General features: G+C 40.7%; 1 protein-coding gene across 1 annotated transcript in view; it reads right to left on the bottom strand.

Annotated features, from left to right (window-relative positions):
- SCFD2 (sec1 family domain containing 2) overlaps window positions 1-11444 on the bottom strand; it is a 394218-nt gene that overhangs the window by 265927 nt on the left and 116847 nt on the right. The gene's annotated exons all lie outside the window — the stretch shown is intronic.

Genomic DNA, 11444 nt, shown 5'->3' with positions numbered 1-11444 from the left:
TGTCCTCAAGTCCATTCTCTACGTCTGTGTCTGTATTCCTGTCCTGCCCCTAGGTTTTCAGAACCTTTTTTTTTTTTTTAGATTCCATATATATGTGTTAGCATATAGTATTTGTTTTTCTCTTTCTGACTTAACTTCACTCTGTATGACAGACTCTAGGTCCATCCACCTCACTACAAATAACTCAATTTCGTTTCTTTTTATGGCTGAGTAATATTCCATTGCATATATGTGCCACATCTTCTTTATCCATTCATCTGACGATGGACACTTAGGTTGCTTCCATGTCCTGGCTATTGGAAATAGAGCTGAAGTGAACATTGTGGTACATGATTCTTTTGGAATTATGGTTTTCTCAGGGTATATGCCCAGTAGTGGGATTGCTGGGTCAAATGCTAGTTCTATTTTTAGTTTTTTAAGGAACCTCCATACTATTCTCCATAGTGGCTGTATCAATTTACATTCCCACCAACAGTGCAAGAGGGTTCCCTTTTCTCCACACCCTCTCCAGCATTTATTGCTTCTAGATTTATTATTATTTTATTTTTTTTATAGATTTTTTTGATGATGGGCATTCTGACCGGTGTGAGGTGATACCTCATTGTAGTTTTGATTTGCATTTCTCTAATAATTAGTGATGTTGAGCATTCTTTCATGTGTTTCTTGGCAATCTGTATACCTTCATTGGAGAAATGTCTATTTAGGTCTTCTGCCCATTTTTTAATTGGGTTGTTTGTTTTTTTTGATATTGAATTGCATGAGCTGCTTGTATATTTTGGAGATTAATCCTTTGTCATTTGCTTCGATTGCAAATATTTTCTCCCACTCTGAGGGTTGTCCCTTCGTCTTGTCTGTGGTTTCCTTTGCTGTGTAAAAGCTTTTAAGTTTCATTAGGTCCCATTTGTTTACTTTTGTTTTTATTTCCATTACTCTAGGAGGTGGGTCAAAAAGGATCTTGCTGTGATTTATGTCATAGTGTTCTGCCTGTGTTTTGCTTTAAGAGTTTTAAAGTGTCTGGCCTTACCTTTAGATCTTTAATCCATTTTGAGTTTATTTTTGTGTATGGTGTTACGGAGTGTTCTAATTTCATTCTTTTACATGTAGCTGGGCCAGTTTTCCCAGCACCACTTACTGAAGAGGCTGTCTTTTCTCCACTGGATACTCTTGCCTCCTCCATCAAAAATAAGGTGACCATATGTGCATGGGTTTATCTCTGGGCTTTCTATCTTGTTCCATTGATCTATATTTCTGTTTTTGTGCCAGTACCATACTATTTTGATTACTGTAGCTTTGTAGTATAGTATGAAGTCAGGGAGCCTGATTCCTCCAGCTCCGTTTTTCTTTCTCAAGGTTGCTTTGGCTATCCCAGGTCTTTTGTGTTTGCATACAAATTGTGAAAGTTTTTTCTTCTAGTTCTGTGAAAAATGCCATTGGTAGCTTGATGGGGATTGCATTGAATCTGTAGATTACTTTGGGTAGTACAGTCATTTTCATGATGTTGATTCTTCCAAGAACATGGTATATCTCTCCATCTGTTTGTATTGTCTTTAATTTCTTTCATCAGTGTCTTATAGTTTTCTGCATACAGGTCTTCTGTCTCCTCAGGTAGGTTCATTCCTAGGTATTTTATTCTTTTTGTTGCAATGGTAAATGGGAGTGTTTCCTTAATTTCTCTTTCAAATTTCTCATCAGTGTATAGGAATGCAAGAGATTTCTGTGCATTCATTTTATATCCTGCTACTTTACCAAATTCATTGATTAGCTCTAGTAGTTTTCTGGTAGCATCTTTAGGACTCTCTATGTATAGTACCATGTTCATCATTGTTTGTTTCCTCTTTAGTTCCAGGTCCTTGTTAAACGTTTCTTGTATTTTCTCCATTCTATTTCTGAGATTTTGGATCATCTTTACTATCATTACTCTGAATTCTTTTTCAGGTACACTATTTCCTCTTCATTTATTTGCTCTGGTGTGTTTTTACCTTGCTCCTTCATCTGCTGCATATTTCTCTGTCTTCTCATTTTGTTTAACTTACTGTGTCTGGGCTCTCCTTTTTGCAGGCTGCAGGTTCGTAGTTCCTGCTGTTTTTGGTGTCTGCCCCCAGTGGGTAGGGTTGGTTCAGTGAGTTGTGCAGACTTCCCAGTGGAGGACTGGTGCCTGTGTTCTGGTGGATGAGACTAGATCTTTTCTTTCTAGTGGGCAGGACCGCATCCGGTGGTGTGTTTTGGGGTGTCTGTGAACTTATTATGATTTTAGGCAGCCTCTCTGCTAATGGGTGGGGTTGTGTTCCTGTCTTGCTAGTTATTTGGCATAGGGTGTCCAGCACTGGAGCTTGCTGGTCGTTGAGTGGAGCTGGGTCTTTGCGTTCAGACGAAGCTCTCTGGGAGAGCTCTCACCGATTGATATTACATCGGGCTGGGAGGTCTCTTGTGGTCCAATGTCCTGAACTCAGCTCTCCCACCTCAGAGGCTCAGGCCTAACACCCGGCCAGAGCACCAGACCCTAACAGCCACACAGCTCAGAAGAAAAGGGAGAAAAAAAAGAAAGAAAGAGCAAAAATAAATAAATAAATAAAATAATGTTATTAAAAAATTGAAAAAAGTTATTATTAAAATAAAAAAGTAGTAAAAAAAAGAGAAAAGAGCAACCCAACCAATAAACAAATCCATCAATGATAATAAGCACTAAAAACTAAGATAAACATAAAGATCAGAAACTAGTCAGTCGCATACAGCAAACCCCAAGTCTACATTTGCTCCCCAAGTCCACTGCCTCAATTATGGGATGATTCATTGTCTATTCAGGTATTCCACAGATGCAGGGTACATCAAGTCCCCCAGTGGGTAGGGTTGGTTCAGTGAGTTGTGCAGACTTCCCAGTGGAGGACTGGTGCCTGTGTTCTGGTGGATGAGACTAGATCTTTTCTTTCTAGTGGGCAGGACCGCATCCGGTGGTGTGTTTTGGGGTGTCTGTGAACTTATTATGATTTTAGGCAGCCTCTCTGCTAATGGGTGGGGTTGTGTTCCTGTCTTGCTAGTTATTTGGCATAGGGTGTCCAGCACTGGAGCTTGCTGGTCGTTGAGTGGAGCTGGGTCTTTGCGTTCAGACGAAGCTCTCTGGGAGAGCTCTCACCGATTGATATTACATCGGGCTGGGAGGTCTCTTGTGGTCCAATGTCCTGAACTCAGCTCTCCCACCTCAGAGGCTCAGGCCTAACACCCGGCCAGAGCACCAGACCCTAACAGCCACACAGCTCAGAAGAAAAGGGAGAAAAAAAAGAAAGAAAGAGCAAAAATAAATAAATAAATAAAATAATGTTATTAAAAAATTGAAAAAAGTTATTATTAAAATAAAAAAGTAGTAAAAAAAAGAGAAAAGAGCAACCCAACCAATAAACAAATCCATCAATGATAATAAGCACTAAAAACTAAGATAAACATAAAGATCAGAAACTAGTCAGTCGCATACAGCAAACCCCAAGTCTACATTTGCTCCCCAAGTCCACTGCCTCAATTATGGGATGATTCATTGTCTATTCAGGTATTCCACAGATGCAGGGTACATCAAGTTGATTGTGGAGATTTAATCCGCTGCTCTTGAGGCTGCTGGGGAGACTTCCCTTTCTCTTCTTTGTTTGCACAGCTCCTGAGGTTCAGCTTTGGCTTTGGACCGGTCTTTGCCTGTAGGTCGCCTGAGGGCGTCTGTCCTTCCTCAGACAGGACGGGGTTAAAGAAGCAGCTGATTCGGGGGCTCTGGCTCACTCAGGCCAGGGGGAGGGAGGGGTATGGAATGCAGGGAGAGCCTGCGGTGGCAGAGGCCAGCGTGACGTTGCAACAGCCTGAGGTGCACCATGTGTTCTCCCGGGTGAAGTTGTCCCTGGCTCACGGGACCCTGTAAGTGGCAGGCTGCACAGGCTCCCGGGAGGGGAGGTGTGGATAGTGACCTGTGCTTGCAACACAGGTTTCTTGGTAGCGGCAGCAGCAGCCTTAGTGTTTCATGCCCGTCTCTGAGGTCTGCACTGAGAGCTGCGACTCCCGCCCATCTCTGGAGCCTGTTTAGTCAGTGCTCTGAATCCCCTCTCCTCGTGCACCAGGAAACAATGGTCTCTTGCCTCTTTGGCAGCTCCAGACTTTTTCCCGGACTCCGTCCCGGCTAGCCGTGGCGCACTAGCCCCCTTCAGGCTGTGTTCACGCAGCCAACCCCAGTCCTCTCCCTGGGATCCCACCGAAGCCCGAGCCTCAGCTCCCCACCCCCACCCACCCCAGCAGGTGAACAGACAGGCCTCTCGAGCTGGTTAGTGCTGGTTGGCACGGATCCTCTGTGCGGGAATCTCTCCGCTTTGCCCTCTGCACCCCTGTTGCTGTGCTCTCCTCCATGGCTCCAAAGCTTCCCCCCCGCCCCCCGCCACCACCCCCAGTCTCCGCCAGTGAAGGGGCTTCCTAGTGTGTGGAAACTTTTCCTCCTTCACAGCTCCCTCCCAGAGGTGCAGGTCCCGACCCTATTCTATTGTCTCTGTTTATTCTTTTTTCTCTTGCCCTACTCAGGTACGTGGAGAGTTTCTTGCCTTTTTGGAAGTCTGAGGTCTTCTGCCAGCGTTGAGTAGGTGTTCTGTAGGAGCTGTTCGACATGTAAATGTATTTTTGATGTATTTGTGGGGAGAAAGGTGATCTCCACGTCTTACTCCTCCGCCTTCTAAGGGTTTTCAAAACTAGAGATTCTGACGTTACATTCCAACACTTAATCAATCTGAATTACCTCCTGATATAGTCAACCTATTCTTCATCTTCTCTTTAGCCCAACATTCAACTGGCACAAAATAATTTAATAATGGAAAATAATCTCCATTCAATGGCCTCTTCTATTTTACTAACTGGGGAACAGTTCTGAAATTTTAGTGGAGACAGATGCTTGTGTGTGTGCGTGTGTGTGTGTGTGTGTGTTGTGTATGTGTCCTTATCATAGCCTATAAAGTCCCACAGGGTCTTTCTGACCTCATCTCCTTCCCATGCCTGCTTTGCTCCAGCCACAAAGGCCTCCTAAGTCTTCTTTGAAAACACCTGGCACCTTTCATCTGAGTACCTTTGCTTTTGCTATAACCTCTGCCCGCAATGATCTACATGACTTACTGCCTTATCTCTCTTCAGGTCTTTGCCCAAATGTCACCTTCTCAGTGAGGCCTTCTCGATTATTCTATTTACAAAATTACAAACTTCTCCACCACTAATACTTCCTATTCCATACCATTCATCACCTTTTAATGTACTACCTAATTTACTTATTTATTTTATCATCTATCTCGCCACACCAGAAGATAAACTCCATGAAAGCAAAGATTTCCATATGGTTTTTGTTCTCTGTTGAACCCCCAATGCCAGGGAAATAATCAATGCTGGATAAATGAATAAAAGATTTATTCTAGAATAACCTAAATGGGAAAAGAATTTGAAGAAGAATAGATACATGTATATGTATAACTGAATCACTTTGCTGTACACCTGAAACTAACATAACAGTGTTAATCAACTATACTCCAATATTAAATAAAAATTAAGAAAAACAATATGACACAGTAAAACCACAGCTGGACTATTAAATGCTCTGATTCAAATTAAACTAAATATGAATAGTTTCCAATCCAATAAACTATAGTAGGTTATATCTGTGAACTCTTCCAGAAGTTGAAACCAGAGATTTGCTGTATTTTTAAAACCAGAATTGCTATAAAAAGATCCCTGAGGGCTTCCCTGGTGGCACAGTGGTTGAGAGTCCGCCTGCCGATGCAGGGGACGTGGGTTCGTGCCCCGGTCCGGGAAGATCCCACATGCCGCGGAGCGGCTAGGCCCATGAGCCATGGCCGCTAAGCCTGCGCGTCCGGAGCCTGTGCTCCACAACGGGAGAGGCCACAACAGTGAGAGGCCCGCGTACCGCAAAAAAAAAAAAAAAAAAAAAAGGTCCCTGACATTACAGAAATTAAGATATATAAAATCATTTAATAACCAAAATATGTTATCACAAAAAACTACACTGATAACCAAAAATTATAAGGTTTGCATTTACTTTGCTTTAGATCTAGAAAAATATTAAATGTAAAAGTTGAGCAATATTTGCTTGCAGAAAAATCAAGTTTGAAAATATTCATAAATTATTTTTTCCGGGCTTCCCTGGTGGCGCAGTGGTTGAGAGTCCGCCTGCCAATGCGGAGGACACGGGTTCGTGCCCCGGCCCGGGAAGATCCCACATGCTGCGGAGCGGCTGGGCCCGTGAGCCATGGCCGCTGAGCCTGAGCGTACGGAGCCTGTGCTCTGCAAGGGGTGAGGCCACAGCAGTGAGAGGCTCGCATACCAAAAAAAAAAAAAAAAAAAAAAAAATTATTTTTTCCTACATACGTCAAACATGACCATGATTATTTATTTGGCTTCTCAACAGAAATAGGTAAGGCAGTATCATAGAAAGCAACAGAGACAACACTTTGTAACCCCAAAAAGGGTTTTCTATAGGAAAATTAAAAAACATAAATTAGAAAGGGGTTTCCTAGATGCCACAAGGTTCCCCATCCACTGTCTGTAACCTTTCCCGTCCTAAGAGCACCCCTTTCATGGTCTCTTTCCAGTAGAGACCACCCCTGGAACAGGGAAAGATGAGCTCAGCCCCAGGGGTTGCCTCAGCCCTGGCTGCTCCTAAGTACCTATACAGAGAAACAGTAATATTTATGTCAGGGGTCCCAAGCTGCAGGCCCTGGGAATCAAATGGTTTTTTTTTTTTTTTTTTTTAGCAAAAAGGGTATTTGAAAATTAGGAAATTTCCCATAAAGTATTCAAACTTCCAACTTCTCTTAAAAATCTGCAAGTTCAAGCAACACTGAGGCTCAACTGCTGAATAAAAGGAGAATCTAAAGAGTCATCGTCCCCCTGAGGCTGGGCATCTCCCCTTAGGGTCACTACTGTTTCCACAGCTCCCTATTGTCTTCCACCTTGTTTACACCACCTACCTTGATGCTGAATCCAACACACTCCCTTATTTTTGTTTTTTCAGAGATTATAAAGAATTATTTTTAATCGAAATTTCCAAAATAAAGTGAGTGATTTCTCCATCCCCCAAGATGCAGTAAGTCTTGTTGGTTCTCCCTCAGGCTTATAACAAGTCAAATGGAAAGAAAAGCAAGAAGCAGCTGTGAAGGAGAAAATGAGGTCCAGAGCAAGGGCGGATCACACTCCCTTACTGGTTTTAAGCAAAAACCCTAGATTTAAATCCTGCTGCAGAGAACTGTGAAGTCAAGGTCAGAGCACTGAGTTGTTCTTCCGACCACTAGACCACTAGACCACTAACCATGTGACTGCTTGCAAATCACTCATCCTTGTCTATGGAATGGGGATGATGACTCCTCCCCTGCCTTCCTCACAGGGTGGTTGTGATGACTAAATGGGATAAGGGATGTAAAAGTGCTCTACAGAGAAGTGGTGTTGCCACACAGCAAACGTGAATCTTTCATTAGGATAGCACATTTAAAAAATATTATAAAACAACAGCATCTTACATGAATTTTTGAGGTTGATAAATGGAGAAAGCTTGATTTTCTATTCACAGTTAATGGCACAAAAGAAATTAGTAAGCCTAAGACTACATACTCAGGAAATGCAAATATATATTTACATATACTGAAAACCATCTCCTTTTAAAAAACCCTATAAGCATAAATAACATCTAACTTGTCAGATTGCTAAACTGGGAAATGACTAAATTTCCTGAGAATTAAAGGTAAGTCTAAGGTCAAATCAGTTCAGCCAGAAAAGGTTTTCAGGAACAATATATAATGACCAAAAAAGTCTATCTAAGAATGACGATGTAAGAAATGAGCAAAAATGGTCTGTGCAGAAAACTAAGACAAATACTGGTATTAAAAGGTATGTAATGAGCCAGGATTATCAACCACTCCAAAGAGAGCATAACAGGATTTCATAAGTGGTTAACCAGCTTTCAGATTTCAGACAGTCAAGGTTGCTGTGATTGTGTTACAGAGAAGCAGACTTCCAGAGTACAAGTATATTCCGGTAACAGTAACGAAAAGGCAAAGATAATCTAAGAAAGTCCTTGAGGCATCTTGTCACTACATCCATCACTTAAATCTATGGGTCTCAGTAATTTGGAATTGAAAATTAATCAAAATGGTCCACAGGTCATTGGTCAGGTTTATTTAGTCATCAAAAATGTTGGCCTAATTCACCAGATTATGAAAAATTGTCTTTTCTGGAAACTTCACCTTACCAACAAAGGGAACTTCTGAGACTAAACAAAACTAAGAGTAGTTACTTAATTTTTCAGATCCCTGCTTAAGGGGGAAAAGGAAAGTATAATGGAGTGCATGAGGGGATATTTTGTTCTCTCTCTTTTTTTAAAGTAGAACCTTGAGTGTTCTTTTGGTTTTAATCAAAGTTCTTCTTTAAAAAAATTATTCTTATCAAAGTAAAATATGAATATGGTCCATAAGATTTGATTCTAATAGTTAAAGGGGTCGTAACGGACAGCAACAGCCTCCTGTTCACCCCTTCCCAAGCCCACTCCTATGTCTCAGAGAAGACCACTTTTGGTTGATTTTTGGTTTTGGTTTCTCTAGAGATCACCATCAAGTCATTAAATAAGGTGTTACAGTTACACTACTTCTTTTATAAATCACCTTTTTCTTACATTACTATTGATTTCCTACTGTGAGAGACTAGAATTTAGCTCACCTGCATCCCTACCCCATTCCCCAAAATATAACAACACACATATAGATATCACCCATTTCTATCACAACTCTGGTTTCTCTACTGATTACCTCCTTCATTTTATTTTATTTTTTGTAAATTGATTTTACTGAAGTATAGTTGATTTACAATGTTGTATTCTTTCTGGTGTACAGCAAAGTGATTCAGTTATACATATATAATAGTTTGCATCTGCTAATCCCAAACTCCCAATCCATCCCTCCCCCATCCCCCTCCCCCTTGACAACGACAAGTCTGTTCTCTATGTCTGTAAGTCTGTTTCTGTTTCGTAGATAAGTTCATTTGTGTCATATTTTAGATTCTGCATATAAGTGACATCATATGGTGTTTGTCTTTCTCCTTCTGACTTACTTCACTTAGTATGATAATCTCTAGGTCCATCCATGTTGCTGCAAATGGCATTGTTTTGTTCTTTTTTATGGCTGAGTAGTATTCCATTGTATATATGTACCACATCTTTTTTATCCATTCATCTGTCAATGGACATTTAGGTTGCTTCCATGTCTTGACTATTGTAAACAGTGCTGCAATGAACATTAGGGTGCATGTATCTTTTCGAATTATAGTTTTCTCCGGATATATGCCCGGGAGTGGGGTTGCTGGGTCACATGGCGACTCTATTTTTAGTTTTTTTAGAAACCTCCACACTGTTTTACATAATGGCTGCACCAAGTTTTTTTACAAATCACTCTTTTCTTATGTGACTATTGACTTCCTACTGTGAGAGACTAGAATTTAGCTCACTTGCATCCCTACCCCATTCCCCAATATATAACCACACACATATAAATACCACCCATTTCTATCAGAACTCTGGATTCTCTACTGACTACCTCCTTCATTTTAAATACCTTAAATACAGTAGTTATACCTTTGTTTCTTCTTCCACCCACTCTAGATCATACACCTCCTCTCACAGGTCTACATGTAACAAGAGCAGGGTTTTCTTCTTTTCCTTCTCATCCTCCTCTCACCACTACTACCACTCTGTTACCTTCTAACCTTTGGGATTTCCTTTATTTTGGGGGGGGGCTGGGGGGTTGTCCAATCATGTAAAGAAGAAATTCAGTATTATCTATCACAACCTCTTTAGAGCCTAAAATCATATGCTATTGCTGGTGATGTATTTGTGCCTTACTTTTGAAGACTGACTGCTATTCATTATGAAAATCCATTTTAATAGCATATACATTCTGTTCTTCATGTTACAGGTGAATATCAATCAAATTTCTCAAAGAACAATGATTAATAATTCTGCTGCCTTCAAGATTAGGTCAACTTATCTTTGAAACTAGAGGTCTTCCTCTAGTAAAATTCTAACTCTCACTGGTAGACATTACGGATTTAGGATAACTTAATTGTTTGGAAGGACAGATCACAGACTAGCTGCAGATTAACAAGCATCATCCTTTATCTTAGTCCTTCTGTACAGAGTAACAGAGAATTCTTTTCATCACTACCTGACAACCTCTGACAGTCATTCTCTAGCCCTCCTGCCTCCATCTCAGCTCACAACACAAAACAGTTCATTATCACACTCAGGGCCACTCATCTGAGTATCATGGCTGTAGGGACAGATAGAGCTGCCGATAAAAAGTCTGGGCAGTGTTTGGCATTAACAGGATTACAAGTTAGTGATGTGATACCTAAGCCTCTGTACCCTGGGTTCCTCACTTAAGAAACTGAGTTGTTGCAAAGATGAAAAATAATGATATATGTAAAGCATTTCGCATGGTACATAGCATATAATCAGAGCTTAACAAATGAGACTCACTAAAATGATTACTATTATCACTATCATTATGTTATTGGCCAGAGAGCCTTGATTGTACCTTATTCTTTCTTTTTTTTTTTTACATTGAATCTAATTACATCTCCCACTTCTGCACACCTGAAAGTCAAATGACTGTCCTTCCCTTTCAGAAATCTGCCTTTACTTCCAACGGCAGTCACAGCCTACAGGCCTGGTGGGCAAATAGCCAAGCTGGCCCTTCTGGGCTGAGCTCCTGAGATACTAACCCCACACTCTTGCAGGTTCTGGTTTCATGTTATGTCCTTCAAATGCTTTCACCATGTCGCTTCTTACCGTCAGCCCTGATTTTTAAGGTTTTTAGATTTTTAGGTTTCACATTTTAGGTTTAAGCTTTTAAGATTTTTAAGGTTTAAGAATAACCTTACATTTGGAATCAGCTAACAATGCTAAAACCAGACGTGCTATCTTTCAGACAGAGTGAGGAAATCCTAAGAAAAACTGATACAGTACTACCTGGATTGTGGCCGAAGTCCACCAAATAGTAGCTACTACTAACAAGCCTAAAGAAAAAAGGATAATTTTGTCTTAGGGCCCTGTTAGACATGTTTGGGGCAGAGGAAAGTACACTTCTGTGGAAATTCTCAAGATATTAAAAATAAGATAAAAACAAATGAGAAGAAAACAGAAATTTAGTTCATGGACTTAAAATCACCATATGTGAAAAGTGAAATAAATAACCACTCTGATCTCAACTGGTAATCTTTCCTTGCAGCCTTTCTCATTTTATTGGATCAAATATTTCAAGCCTCATCTGTGTTCTATTACAGCCCTAAAGACAACATGAAATCTAGGATAGTGTTTACATATAAAAATCATTTTAAATTAGGAGGTGATATAAACTGACATCCAGATTCCCCTTTCCCCAAGT

Source organism: Neophocaena asiaeorientalis, unplaced genomic scaffold (genome assembly GCF_003031525.2).
Source record: "Neophocaena asiaeorientalis asiaeorientalis breed wild unplaced genomic scaffold, Neophocaena_asiaeorientalis_V1.1 scaffold19, whole genome shotgun sequence".
NCBI classification, from domain to species: domain Eukaryota; kingdom Metazoa; phylum Chordata; class Mammalia; order Artiodactyla; family Phocoenidae; genus Neophocaena; species Neophocaena asiaeorientalis.
This window is presented reverse-complemented; position numbering and strand designations above follow the sequence as displayed.